Genomic DNA, 15,833 nt, shown 5'->3' on the forward strand with positions numbered 1-15,833 from the left:
AACCATTTAAAACATTGTTTTGGGATCGCAATTGCGATCACAAAAACATCGTCGTAAAGTGGATTCATCGTAATGTGGGGCAATCGTGGGGCATGACTGTATATGAATACATTGTTTCAGGGTGTATTACCAGCACTGGCCACTACATGGAACAAGAGACTATGCTATACACAGATAGCTTAAAGCAATGGTCCCCAATCTTTTCTGAACCACAGACCAGTTGTGGGTGGGCCAGGGGGTGGGGTCCATGTGCAGGTGGGTGGGGCATCTGTATGTGCATGTGTGGGTGGCTGGAGCATTCATGCTTATATATGGGGGTAGGCGGTGCACCAGTACATGCATGCACATGTGGGTGGGGCACCAGTGTGTGCACATGGGGGCGTGTGCATGCATGTGAGGAGGGGGCATGCGGGGAGGCGGGAGATCTGTCTCCGTGGCCCAGTCCTGTGAAGGCCATGGCCTGGTATGGGGCCGTGGACTGTGGGATGAGGACCACGGGCTTAAGGAACACATCTTCGTGGCCTGACCTCTTGGAGAGAAGGAACTTCTGCAAAAGTGGAGAAGCTGCATTTTTTGTGGGAGGGGAGATGGGTAAGGAAGGCTGCCTTGCAAACAAGAGGGCAGGAAATCTAGTCCAGGGTCAGAGTTCACTCAACCATGCACAGACACCAGAGAAACTGCAAATAAGTGTTCTTTGATACTTTGAGTGAGGAGGAGGAAAGGATTCCATGGTGCCCTGGGTGGATTTCCTGGTGCCCCATGATGCCATGGCATACAGTTTAGTAAACACCGCTTTAGAGGCTTTAAAAGGTGCAATATTGTGGGTGGTTGGACAAGGAATTGGTACTAGTGAGTCCTACTCAGAAGATTAAACTAATCTGAGCAGCAGCAATTGGATACTTTAGCCACTGGGCCAGTGGATAGTGCTTGAGGTTTTCTTTCCTAGTTCAACAAATATTTTTGTTAACTTAGTAAACTTGCATAAATTTCATAGCTACCAGTGGGAAGGAGAGAGGAAAGAAAGAAAGAAAGAAAGAAAGAAAGAAAGAAAGAAAGAAAGAAAGAAAGAAAGAAAGAAAGAAAGAAAGAAAGAAAGAAAGAAAGAAAGAAAGAAAGAAAGAAAGAAAGAAGAGGGAGCATTGCCTGCACATCGGAGGTCAAGCAATATTTGATTGCACTGAATTTCAACATACACACACACACATATCCCAGGTCACAACCTTTTGTTTTCCAGATATCTGTGTTCCCCTCATTATTTGTACAAATATGTACAAATACTTTGAAATATTTGGATACAAATTGAACTAGACAGGCTACAAATTGGTTGCAATTCGAAGGAAAAAAAATAATTTGAACTGAATTGAAGCAGACACTCTTTGCATGCCCCTAAATGAGACCATTCCCACATGCAGCCAACCACATACCTGGATTACAGCCATTTTACAATAACAGAAGTGGCAGAATTAAATGATGCCTCTCCAGAAAAAAAAGAGAAAACATGTTTTCTGTTCAGAAATGGATTGGAGAATGAATTATCTCTAAACATACACAGGTGAGTTACACTCTTTGGCATAAATTTAATTTCTTTTTTAAGTCAGTTAACAGTGCAAAATCAATTGATGTGTATTTAGAAATTAATGCAGCTGAGTTCGACCACTGCTTTTGTTTAGCCTTGAGGCCTGCACTCTCCAGAGAAAATGCATCTCTTCCAGGTAGAAGTCTCTGAGGAAAAACAAAAAACCAAGCACCCCACATGTAACATAGGCAGACTCAGCTGAAGTGGAGTGCATGGCTCTCATAGAAGACATCTGGGCAATAAAGTTTTACCTGGGTAGCTGTAGCTTTGTGATGGAGTTGCTCAACCTGAGAACAACTTTCTGATCTTGCCCCTATTGTAAGCATACCTTGCATTCCTGTTGGATTGTTTTCCTGACATCCTTGAGTATTTACTTACTTTGCTCTTGGCTGCCTCCTGTTTAGATTGATGGTCCAGTATGGCCTTATTTTAGGGCTTGGATTCATATTATTCTGAACTTCTCTTTTCTCACTCTCACAGAGATTGGATGTTCACTGGACGTATCTCCCAGCTGTCCTTGGCACTTATATCCTTTAGCTAAGATAATGTATGTGGAAATACATGCTTGGCCACTGCTGGTACGCGTACCTGAACATCTGGGTCCATGGTTGAATCCAAGAAGGGAGTGTGACAAAGGGAGTGTGACATCAAATACAGACTGAACCACTATCCTCTGATCCCTGGGGAATGGGAGGGCACATTTGAAGGGGGCCACAGGCTGGAAACAATTCTTCACACCTTATAAGGTTCATCATGTGACTTATACAATCCTGATTTTGCCTGTATTTCTTTTATATTGTTTATGACCATAGCCAAAAATAGCCCCCCCCCAAAAAAAAAGAGGCTGAGAATGGATGCCTGATCTACCTTTCATATTACTAGGAACATCACTCTGTCATGAATAGATTGAATTTCAACCTATTAAACTTCTTCCAACTCGTTTGTAACAGGAGACCTTGATTTAGAACCAGAAAACCTTCCCTGGATATGAATGAAAAGGAAAGAGAAAGTTAGGTATCATCAAACACTCACGGCTTTTATATATATGTTAAATAGTATGGGGCCCATAGACAAATGGGCCAGCATTGAGAAGGACTCTCTTAACATCATTCTGAATTTGTCCTGCAGGAAGGGCTGGAGCCACCACAGAACAATATCTGAGCCATGCTTCAGAAGAATATGACGACCAATAGTACTGAAAACCAGTGAAACATACAGCATATCCAACAGGAATACACTCCCCTTGTCCAGTTCTATCATCCATAAAGGTGACACAGTTTTCATCCTAGAGGAGCAGTTGCCCTTTGACCTGAAGTCAGATCAGAATGGATTTAGATAATTGTCCTATTTAGAAATCCTGGATACCGAAACACTGCCATAATGTTGAGCACCTTCTTTAGGAATGGGATATTGGGAAGTGGCTCGCAATTATCCAATACAGTAAAAGATAGAGGCTTGACGTAAATTTCGCCATCCCTTTTTAAAGCCTTGATGGTAGGCACCTTGTCACAAAGAAGTCTTCACACCACCCATACTCATTTGGCTAGTGCTCCCATATTCCACTGTTATAATATCCCTGGGCTGGACACTATAACTAAACATCAGAGGTCAACATTACATCCACAGGATCATTTTGACTGTGACATTCAAGTCAGAGGATGGTTTAATAATGATTTAATAAATACTAATTATTTAGAATTGGCATCTTGACAATGCAGACCAGGAATAACCACTGTGTGGCCCTTGGAGGATAATTTATTTGGTCCCTGCCAGATGATACTTGAACCTATAGTATATTCTTTACCTGTACTTTTCATCCAAAGTGGACAGCTCATATTTGCATACTAAGGCAGTGATCTTTGTTTTAAGTGAAATGTAATGGAAAATTAGTGTACACTTTTTCTGTTCTGGATTAACTAAATCATTTGTGTGCCTTTCTCAAATGAACATATTTTTAATATATGCTTTTCAGAAATGTATGCATGTTTTGAAGTTTATTTTTTCTCTTCAATGAGGTTCAAGCTCTGAAAATGTGCATATTTCTGAGATAAGATTTATTCCATCCTGTGAGCAGCTTCAGAAGGTATAAAATGAGTATTTTCATGCAAACCCATGTCTTTCCCATTTCTAAAAGGAATTGGAGGATTTTGAGGCCATTAGAGGTCACAGTCTTCACCTTCTTTGAGAAGACTTTGTTGCTAGGTCTGGTGAGATTAAGAAGTCTGAATATCTATGAGAAAACATAGAAAATATCTATGTAAACATGCATAATTAGTCATTGCCATCCAGAGATGGAATAATCTTGAGAATTCAGAAATGGCAACCTGGGATTGAAACTCTATTGTTCATTCCACAACATGCAATAATGATTAATTCCTTTTAGCCTCATTATTCTACCTCAGTTTCTTTAGTAAGAGTATAGATAAACAAAATCATTTGTGATTTGTATTAAATTTTAAATCAGTTGATCAACTGCAAGGTAATTACACAAACAAATAATGCAGTCATAGCACCAGCTTCACACACATTCTTTGTCTTTGCTGCCTGTCACCATAAATAACTCCTAACATCTGTTGTCTTATAATTCAGGACTAGTGGTATGCAAGCTACTGAACCTCTGGCACGGAGTCACTTATCAAACTGGTAATTACTTCTCTCATACTCATATGACTTTCAAGTCAGTGTCCTCAGTATTCCAGCAGTTGTCCTATCAATAAAGGTAGCTGCAGCTGCTTCACTTAATCTCTAACTTCAAATGAGTATAACAAAGGGAAAGAAATCCATCAGAAGGAGCCATTGCCAACGAACGCTGCTCAGTAGAAACTTGAAAGAGCAATTATGAATTTTCTAGTGATTATAAAAGTAGTTAAGGGGAAGAATCGAGTCTATAAATCAATCATGCTTCAGGTACATGGGCTTCTACATATAGAGAGTTCTGTGCATTTTCATAAAGGAGCTAACAGCTCCTGCCCCGCATGTAATAGGCCCATTGTTGGCCCACACTAATGCGCTCTTTTCATATGCTACTTTTCTCTGCTGGTGAGGAAATGGATATTTTATCTTCCTGTTAATTAATAAGAAGCTCAGAAATGTGTCCCATCCCGGCAAAAAGTTTGCTTTGAATTTCAATAGAACTGTTCATTATTTAAGATTGGCTTGTGGACTGGGTTTGATTTTGCGCTTGAGACTGAGGCATGTCTTTATGATCAGGATATCTGGCACTGATACTCTTGGCTGGATATCCTTTTTTTTCCTTTTGGTATGGATAATACAAAATCAGCAACAGAGAGGAAGTCACAGCTATTTTCTCCGAGTCCTTCCCAGTGACATTCCGGAATGCTGGGACTGAGGCATTGTTCCCATGCTTCTTTGCATTTCTGAACACTTTGCCAGTGACACATGTAGTTATGCAGAGGCTCAAACTTACCTGGGCACCTCTGGTTACTGCTAGGGTGGCGGCCATAAGCTGCTAGGGAGAGGTATAGCTGAATCTCCTGTGGCATCACAGCTCCATGTGATTTCCAGCAAGCACTGGGGATCCCAGTAGGCCAGCTGCAATTACTTCCCTTCCTGCCAGCTCCTGCTGGCCAGCTTCGTGGAGGGGGTGTGTGGACTGGGCAGGCTAACCAGAATGGAGTAGGCTTTATTTTGGTCCAACTGCTTAGTATAGAAGAGCACTTGTACACTCCAGCCAGCCTTCCCCTTGCTGATCTTCTTTTCTATCGTCCCTTTCTACCAGTTGTTTAGGCATATTCTATCACTATTATGAAGACTCCCTGGAAAAGACCCTGATGTTGGGAAAGTGTGAAGGCAAGAGGAGAAGGGGATGACAGAGGATGAGATGGTTGGACAGTGTCATCGAAGCTACCAACATGACTTTGACCCAACTCCGGGACGCAGTGGAAGACAGGAGGGCCTGGCATGCTCTGGTCCATGGAGTCATGAAGAGTTGGACATGACTTAACGACTAAACAACAAATCACTGTTATATCATATTTTTCTGTGTATAAGACACCCTCATGTATAAGCCCCCCCACTTTTCTAACCCAAAATTTCTTTCTTTGCAAGCACTTTGATTCCTGCTTTCCTCCTCCACTTTCTTGCTAGGAAAGTGCTTTCTCCATCCACTTATTGCAAAAGTGCTTTCCCCCTCCACTTTTCTAGCAAGAAAGTGGAGGGAGAAAGCAGGAATCAAAGCACTTTGATCCCTCCCTCTCCTTACTTCCGTGTATAAGACAACCCTCAATTTTTAATCTAAATATTTTAGATAAAAGTATTGTCTTAGACACAGAAAAATATAATATATAAGATTTGCTTTTGGGAAGCCTCCATTGTTGCTACTTGGAGGCAGTCCATGGTTTTGTCTCTGGATACTTGGGGTATTGGGATAGATCCAGGCAGTGAGAGATGGCAAGCGAAAGCCTGACCATCTAGGTGCTAGAGTATTCCCCTTCAGGAAAGCTGGAGGCAAGGAAGGCCATGCTCTGACTTAGGGAGCCAGAATGGCATAAAACTACGTAGCTTCCAGAAGATTGTAGCTAGTGATTGAACTGAAGCCATCCGTTAAAAATGGTGTGGATGGTATCCGTGTCTTCTGATGCTCTGAATCCATTTCCAGTAATGTGGCTGGTCCTGTTTCCAATAAATCTGGCCTTTTCACTGCCTCAAAAGGCAGGGGAGAATATTGCTGAGGACATGGAAAAGCAAACTTCTTATCCATCTCTAACAAGACCAATTATTTTCAACAAGCACATGCATAGAAATAAACAAAACAGCAATCTGAAAACACAGGAATCCTTTCAAAAAACAAGACCTCTTTATATTAAGATCAACCTATAACCCTATGCAAGCATGATTCCATGCACATGTTGCAAAAGTGCAACAGGAGGCAGGATGAGGTCTGCTGGCCTTGCCCATACACGCTTAAAATCTTTCCAGATATTTGGAATCATGAGATCACAAGAAGCCATATGCAAAAGGGATGCTGCAGATGCAGAGTTGTGTGTAAAGAATTCTCACATTTCAGAACTTGTTTTACAATGCAGACATCTTACTGGAGATGGCTGGGGCACAGACATTGGGGGTGTAGCTCTTGCATGTGTTATTCATTGATAGATAGATAGTTAGACAGACAGACAGACACTTCCCTTCCCCAGTAGGAAATCCAAGGTGGCTTACAACAATCAAAACTATACAATTCTAACTAGTTTAAATTTTAACTACTGTATAAGATACTGTACAAAAACTATATTAAAATAAATAAATGCTGATCAATATTAAAACCCATGTTTTAAACAATTTTTATAACATTTTAAAGAACATGTTAAAATCTCTAAATATAATAAATACAGCATTTCCTAGACACCCACTGATTGCTTAAAAGCCTACTTTGTCTGAAGTGGAAAGACAAGAGGGAGGGGGCCAAGCTGGCTTCTCAGAGCAGAGTGTTCCAAAGCCTGGGGGCAGGCACTGGGGAGGCCCAGTCATGTGTTCCCATCAAATGAACGTGGGGAGGTGGTGGAACTGAAAGAAAGTCCTCCTCAGAAGATCTTAAAAGCAAGGTAGGCTCATATGGGAGTGACACAATTTTTCAAATAGTCTGGATCCAAGCTGTTCAGGGCTTTGTCAGGAATAACAGGCACTTTGAACTGAGTGTGAAAACAATCTGGCAGCCAGTGAAGTTGTTACAATAAGGGAGTTACGTTACTGTACATGATCCCTGCAATCAGCACTAGTCAGCAGTCTGGCTGCAGCATCTTGAACCAGATGAAGTTTCCCAATACTCTGTATGTATTACAGCAATCTAGATGAGATGAGATGAAAGAATGTGTCACCATGGCTAAATCAGACATCTGAAAGAACAGGTGCAGTTGGTGCACCAGCTTTAACGGTGCAAAAGCATTCCTAGCTAAGTCCTGTGCATCCAAGCTCAGGGTTGAATCCAGGAGCAAACGCAAGCTGCGAACCTAACTTTTCAGGGGCAGTGCAACCCCCTCCCATACAGGCAGGATCCCTATCCCCAGTTTGCCTTGTAACTAACCAGGAGCATCTCTGTCTTATCTGGATTACGTTTCAGTTTTTTAGCCCCCATCTAGGCCATTACTGACAACAAGCAGTGGTCTAGGCACAGAACAGCTTCCATGAAGTCAGATGGAAAGGAGAGAGTAAGGGAAAGCATACTGATGGCACCAAACATCAAAACTCTGGACAACTTCTTCCAGCTGTTTCATGTAGATGTTGGGGGACAGGACTGAATCCCAGAGGATACCATAGGCCAGCGACCAGGATGCTGAGCAAGATTCTCCCAGTACCCTCTTCTGAGTTTGGCCATTCAAGGAAAGATCAGAACCACTGCAAAACAGTATGTCTATCTCAGAAAGGTGCCCCAGGAGGATTCCATGGTCAGTGCTGAGAGGTGCAGGAGAATCAACATGGACATACTTCCCTTGCCAAGCTCCCAATGTAGGTCACCAACAAAGGTGACCAAAGTTGAATCTGTTCCATGACCAAGGCTGAAGGCAGATTGAAATGGTTCTAGATAATCTGTTTCCTCCAGGAACCTCTGACACTGAGACACCACAACGTGCTCCAAAACGTTTCCCAAAAAATTGAATACTAGAGACTACAAATGGAGAACATGTAACCTTTGCAAAGGTTTTCGTCTCTAATGCATTTCCACCAAAAGAGGGCAGATCAAAGCCATCATTCTGCAAGAGATTTCCATGGGGAAGCCATTTTTTTCTGCATTCCTTTTTCTCCCCTTCCCACTTTTAAGTAACTCCTACAACTTCAGTGTTAAAGGGGGGGAAGGGAAAACATATGCTTGATTACTGTGGTATTAAACAAGAAAAAGGCAATACCAAGTAATTAGTCTATAAGCTCCTGCCATGAGGAGATCATAACCACTCTACTGCGATTCAGTCCTAGCCATCATACAACTACGTTTCCAACAACAATACACCCAACAAATTCTCATTTTGTAATGATCCTTTCCTGATTTTTATTGGAGTCTAAAACTATTTATTAGGTCCAGTGTCTTCTACTTTTATTCTGTTTTTCTTCATTCTATTTTTGGGAGGAATACATTAGCTTTTTCAATTCTGTAGCATCTGACTTGGATATTAGTATTCCATTAGTGTGGCCCATTATGAATTGCATTCTCTCATGTTTGGGGTATTCTTTTTAGTGAGAAAATGAAAGAAGTGAGAGTGTGGTACAAAGGAGCACAGGGAAGAAATCTTGCTGTTTGGCATATGTTAGTGGGGACACTTTTTATTAAGAATTTATTGTGTTTCTCTTTTGAATAATATCAAATCAGGCACTAACACTGAGGGATCACAGGTATATATTTACAAAACACTTATTAGTCTAGGAAACCAAAGGCACTTGTCTATATGGTTCATAGTCCTTAACACCTGTTGCCTTTCTTTGAACATGTTTGTTGTAAAGATGTAAGAATCTATCAGCTTCTTTCTCATTGCATTTCTTAGAATCTCCCCTTTGTTTTTCCCTGTTTCTGTTTCTTTCATGCAAATATTGCATCAGATTGCTGGTGGAAGATGGCACTATTAAATATTCTGTGGTGTAAAAACTCTACTAGAATAAAATTAATACAACAGAGAGAAAGGGGATCATAGTGATATCTTTCTACTCTACTGTGATCTTCCTCCTCCTCCTCCTCCTCCTCCTCCTTTTGGAGGTTGGACTGGTAGCCCAGATAGGCGGGGTATAAATAAAATAAAATAAATCATCTTTGCTATTCTGATCGTTGAGGCAACTCCCCTAAATAATGATGTTGTGCAGCATCCAAACAAGTCTCCAAAGGTTCTTCTGGGTTTTTTGGGTTCTTTGGCCGTGTTCTGAACATTGTTCTTCCTGACGTTTCACCAGTCTCTGTGGCCAGCATCTTCAGAGTACAGCACTCTGTGCTCTGGTGTAGTTGGCTTGGGAGTGCAGTATTTATGGCTGTGAGATAGGCTTTTGTCTTTTCCTGTAGATGGGTGATTAGTGTGTATTGTTGTGGGTGTATTGTTGTGCTAAGGGGAAGAGATTATCTGTTCCTGTGGTTGATGGGTGTCATTAGCTGGTCTTTTGTGTGTAGTGATCCCCTGCCCTTGTGGGTGGGTAGAGTTCGTTGACCTTTTGCACGTAGTATGTTTGATAGCTGGGAGCCAAGTTTTGTTGAGCTTCATACTTTCCTCTTTTTTGTTGAAACTGTGCTTGTGCTTGTGTTTATTCAGCCCATAGATTCTTCTCCTTTCTGCACTTCTTACATTTACTTCCTTTAATGTTTGGTTTGCACCAATCTGTACTCTCATCACTCATTAAAAAAATGATTTTCTATCATTCAAATCTGTGATACTTTATCATGGGTATGAAATGGTACAGAGCCTCAACCTATTCACCATCACTGGTTTGTATAATGTCATTGCTGCTGCTGCTGTTACTGCAAACTTTGATGATGCTGTTTCTATTGTCCTTAGTCTTGGTTACTTGTTGCCATCTGGAACTAAAACATATAAACTTTGTTGAAAAATAGATGGAAGATGGATAGGAAAGGAAGCAGACAGCAAGCAAATTCTGACACCATTTGTTAAAGTTTCATAACTTTGATTGCTTTGAGTGCAGAGTTCTTTCTGTGGGTCCATCCTTGCTTTTTGGTACCCGGTAAGTCTTGCCATTTCCCCCTGTTGGGTGCCCAGTGGCTCAGGAATCTCCCAGAAAAATTCCATGGGTTCCAGTCTGTTTTGGTTCCTTATGGCACAGAATCAGCCCTTACTGCCCATTCCCAGGGATTGAATTTCCAGCACTAACCCCTTGGCACAATCAGTCTGGGGGGCCTAGTTGACTTTACTGGGGTCCTCAGAAGTCCAGGTCCAGAGAAGCGGGTGAGAAGTATGAGTCCCAATTTGGGGTGCAATCATTTTAGGGAAGGGTAGCAAAGGCAGGTGATGGGGACCAGGCTCCATAGCACAGCTCCTCCTGGAGCTTCCTTTGCCATGCCTGTTGCCACTTGCATCTCAAACACTAAAGCTAGATTGGGTAGTCTCTGTGGCTCCTGTGGGAAAGTGAGGACACGAATGCTGGAGTGACAATAGGTCAGCTGGTGGCTGTGTTGGCAGCAGGTCTCCTACCTTTTCCACAGCTAAATGGGCTGGGTGAGGGGAAGTTGCTCCCCTTTTCCTCTATCCCTGTTTGCAATGATGTGGAGGTGCAGAAGATGGGGTCCCAGTGCTTAATCCCCTCCTCCCCTTGGTTATTTGTGGAGAATCCTGAAGAAGTGGAACTTTCTCCATTTTGTTCCAATAAGAGATATTACCAAGTCTTACATTTGTGTAATCTTGGAGACCACATGGCCTTTTCCTCTTTCCTTCTGGGCTATAAAAGACAGCATTAATGGAAGCACATGGCAGCACCTATAAGACAACATGGACTCTCAAGAGTGACCAGCCACTTGGATTCTTTATATCAGCCAGAGGTGACTACAATCTGAAGAACCGTCTCCTTATGCTCACTAAGTAAAACCATTATTTTGACTTTAACTTGACACAATTAGCTACCTCTACCTGGTGTATATACCCAATTTTAACCCATAACTAGTGCTAGAGGCTACTATATTTTTGTGCTGCTCTGCCCACCTCCACAGCTAAAAAGAAACCAAAGTTTCAAAGCAAACAATGTGAGTGTGTGTGTTGGGTGGGGACAATCACAGAGTAAGACTACAGTTGCACTGGCAATTTGAATTAATTTCTGTTCAGACTTTTAAAAATCAGAATCAAGTCACGTGGTATTTAAACTAGTGGCCAGTTTACATGAACTGCAACATTCAGTTTACATGTACTGAATGGAAATTGATTTATTTCCGGTGATCATTGCTGAAATTGACTAATTTACTTTCTGTTTCAGGAGCATGCTGTTCTTAACAGTTTTGATTTTATTATTATTTTTTAAAATGATTTATTGAGAAATCATGTCTAGGAGGTGCCACCAGGTGTCTGGGTGTCACAATAGTCACTAGAAGCCACAAAGGAAACACCAGAGAAGTGACCCCAGCCTATTAATGATAAAATAAAATGAGAAGCCGGCAGAAAGCCTTCCACCTGCTTTGCAGGATGCTGCTGCTGGCACACAGAATGCCCTCAGTGTCCAGGTGTGCCTGCTTTTCACCCACTGGTCTTCTGCTCTGCCAGCTTCTTCATCGGAGGATGACGAGAACAGGGGACAAGGTTGTAATGTTGAATATATTAAGTGATGCAGCAATAAACATTTTATGAAATAACTTTTTCAAAAAAATTAAAAGGAAAAAGGGCAGTGCCCCTGCCACCCAAAATCTGCATAGACACAAATTAAAAAGACAGCACCATTCGCATCCACAAAACCACATTGAATTGGATTGATCTTGGGGGTTTTTTTTGCCACTTGAAAAGCAAAACTCACTTTGAAGCCCATATACATCAATTTTACCCTTGTATCATGTGGACGATAAAATCTTCATTGAGGAGTCTTAAATGCAGTTCTTATTGCCAGTGTGACTATATTCTGACTGAAATAAAATGGGGGAGCTGTGTGGTCATTAAAAAAATACTAATGCAAGAATAGGTGATACTTTTAGAGGCCACTAATAAGAAATTTTTAAAAAATCACACAATATGTGAGCTTTTGTGGGTAAATCCCACTTCTTCAAAGCAAGTGCCAAAAGTCCAAACGTTCATAGCAAGATGGGGTTTATTGGCAGCCTTTTGCTCCGAGAGAATAAAAATTCCAAACCATGTTGCAAAGAGACTTGAGACCACAGCCTCAGGGGACATACATCAACTCTCACAGACATGTACCACCAATTTTTGGACTCTTGTGTACAGTTTTTCTGCACTGTCCATGGAGGGGTTGTACTAAGCCCGAAGAAGTGGAATTTTCTCCACAAAACCTGCGATTTATTTTATTTTTAGTGGTCCAATGAAAGGCATCACCTAGTCTTGCATTTCGAAAAGCACTGTACCAAACATGAGAGAGAACACTGATGAGTACAGCTGTGGGAAGAGGCAGAGTAAAGATGCTGCAAAAAAATCTGTCCTCCTGTTTTCCAAAGGGGCTCTTTCTCCATGAAAGATTTCGGTTTTCTGACTCAGCCTCACAGCTATGAAGCATTTCTTTTGGTGATATTTTTCAGCTTGCTCAAACATATGCAAAACGGCAAAAATTTTTGCATTCTTCCCCCTCTCTCTTACACTTCTTCTAATCACTATGAAGCTTCCCTAGCAGACCACACTTCCTGATTTTTTTTAAAGCCCTACACGAATTCTAATTTATGATATTTCCCCCTGCAGTTTTTCTGAAGTGTGGGAAACAGAGGAGCTCATCAGCTTCCTTAGAGAAAATTGTGTAATAAAAACAGTACATTCATAATCACTTATCAGCCACCTCATCAGGCTCTCCACTGAGACCTGGATCATTCCCACAGTTTACAACTTGTGTCAATAATGCTATTGTCACCTTGTAGACTCATTTCCTGTTCCTGCTCCATAACATGCTAATTGAAGTAATTTGCAGCCTGATAGCCCTATCTTTATGCTAATGAACCATTGTCACTTTGTCATTATCTGCATCATCCCCTGATCATAGGACTATGTATAAATACACCAGTCATATATTTTTCCCCTCCAATATCTGAGGAAGCAGACTTTATTCAGAAAAGTTCACACTGAAATATAGCAGTTTAATGTGCCACAACAGTTGTGTGTTTTTTAATGTTTATTTTTTTAATTTAGTTTTTGTTTTTGTCAGATACAGACACCTCAGAAGCACAAAAATTCTGAACCTCACCCAGGAGAAAGTCTCTGAAGTTTTCCCTCCTTCAATTCTTTTTCAAAGGAATTAATTTTTATTAGATTTAATGAGAATGATTTAAGTGACAGAACTTTCTGTACAACACTAAAATAGTTACGATTGACTCCTGAACTTCCAAGTGGCCAAAGGAAACAACAGTGATTTAACATGGGAGTACCAACAAGTCATGTGTGAACTATATATAGGAGCCTATTTGTCAACAAACCAGGGGTAAAACACCATTACAAATACTGTACAGCCTGAGTTATTATAGGTCTAGTGTTCATGAAATGTGAATCCTACAGTGATGGTAAGAATATGGGCTCTTCCACTGATACTCCCCACAGCAAAAAGCCAGTTTCTTCAGTGAAGTTGAAAGAGTTATTTATTGCTCTTGATATTTCCTTAGTGGCAGAAGTTGTTCTGCCAAAATTAACAAACTGTCCTTGACATTTCTCCCCAATGTAAAATGTCAGTGCAGCATGCCGAGTAGCAGAGCATGCAAGTAAAGTCATCTCCCAAGTTTGAGTAAATCACCCTTATTAGCTGGAAGTGCTTACACTTTGATCCTCATTTAACATTAATGAACACCAGTATGTTTATTCTTTACTTGGTAGGTTAACTGGCTGGGGTACTTCCATATGATGATCTCATTAAACCAGGTTATCATAGGATATTAATGCAAGAAAATGTGTTGTAAACGATGGTTGAACATAAATATATAACAATATCTGAGCTGTAACTTTGGGGAAACACCAGCTCAAATTTCAACACATTCAAAATGACATTAATAGGGGTGGACGGGGTTATATGATCCTTTAAGAAGTCAGATGGCAAGCAGGAGAAGAATGTCTTCTTCTGAAGTAAAGAGAAATTTGAGATATGTGAAGACAATGTAGTTTTGTTCTTTCTAATAATGGCTCATGCACATGTTATGGTTCTTGGTAATTGAATTTTACGTCAGCAATGATAACAGCATAACAATGTTCTTCATGCTGCCTAAGGGCAACAAGACAACTTGGGGGTGAAGGGCAGTCCCTATACCATTCATAGTCCTGTTTTCCAGGAGCTGAAAATAGCCAGGAGAATAACAATGAGACAGAAAATTGTCTCACTTTGACTAATAGTAGGTGAGTAGCGTAGTACTGAGACTAATGTAATTTACCTCTCTATGCTTACCTTGTCAATAGTTTTGACCAGCTAGGCACAGTTTCCTTCCTGGATAACATTTGGAGGTACCTCTATAAAAAGAGATGAAGTCTCTCCATCAGGAAAGAATAGGCAGGCATCTCTTTGCAATTGCAGAAAGCCCATGTTGATAACACTCCCTTTCAGCACTCCATCTCCCGCTACATCCAGTGAGTTGGGCTTAGAGATGCACCATGGTTTCCAATCAATGGTAATTCTAAAGGAATTCTCCTGAACCAGTCATATACAGAGGAATGCAGGCTGCATCAGGAGATGACCTTGAGGGATTAATGACTTGTACTGAAGACACACAGAGAGGAAATCAATGCTGCATGATGGGGGCATCTTTGATCTCTGAAGGGCATAAAGTAGTCTCCAACATGGTGGCTTAATTTTTCAAAGCACACTTTCCCCTGTCACAGCATTTTTGTACCAGTATGTTACAGGTAGACTGAATTGTGCATATTCATACATTCATTTCTTGCCTTTTGATCTAGTTGCGTTACAGCTTTGATTGAGGAGAAGGACAAAGGTAACATGAACTTCTTCAAATTATTCTATCTAGGTGTAAATTATTTAACACATTTCTAGGCCACTTTTCCAAGTTGCTTATCTAAAATTGCCAGTAGAGTTAAAACAAGCAAACTTCATAAAATATACCCACAGAAGGTTGTTGCTATGTGAGATATCCTAGGACTGGTTCTGCTTCCCTTCCACTCGCCCCCCCCCCCCCCCAATTTCCATGGCCAACCAGGAATTAGAATCTAGGTCTTCTTATTTCTAGTTCAATACTCTATTCACGCCGGCTCTTTACTGCCTATTTTCAGCTACTACTATATGGTGCTGCGGGCTGAATAGCTCAGTGGTTTGTCTGTGGAGCAAGGAATTGGGAGTTTGATTCTACCCTATGCCTCCTGGGAGAAGAGCCAACCTCTGTGGCCCTGGGTAAGCTGCACAGTTCAGGATGCTCTCAAAAGAAAGGAAATTGTGAGGCTCTTCTGTTCATTGTCTACCTGGAAAACTCTGAAAAGAGTTGCTATACATTGGAACTAAGTTGATAGCACATGATGATTATTATATGGTTACCATGATATACATATCATAACAGCTATACATAACAATTAAAATTGACAAACATTGCAGATACTCTGAGCTACAGGGATAGAACAATACAGCAATAGAGAGAATATGTGAATATAGCTCAGAAGCTTAGTCCAGCATATTCATCTTGCTAGTCTTAATGAAC

At 41.0% G+C, this 15,833-nt stretch overlaps 1 long non-coding RNA gene across 1 annotated transcript; it reads left to right on the forward strand.

Moving 5' to 3' along the window:
- The first annotated feature begins 416 nt into the window (after positions 1-416).
- LOC144588850 (uncharacterized) lies at positions 417-4,940 on the forward strand. Its single transcript, XR_013544584.1, has 2 exons — positions 417-1,552; positions 2,705-4,940. It is a non-coding gene; the product is annotated as an uncharacterized LOC144588850 (long non-coding RNA).
- The last annotated feature ends 10,893 nt before the right edge of the window (positions 4,941-15,833 follow it).

Source organism: Pogona vitticeps, chromosome 4, assembly GCF_051106095.1.
Source record: "Pogona vitticeps strain Pit_001003342236 chromosome 4, PviZW2.1, whole genome shotgun sequence".
NCBI lineage: Eukaryota > Metazoa > Chordata > Lepidosauria > Squamata > Agamidae > Pogona > Pogona vitticeps.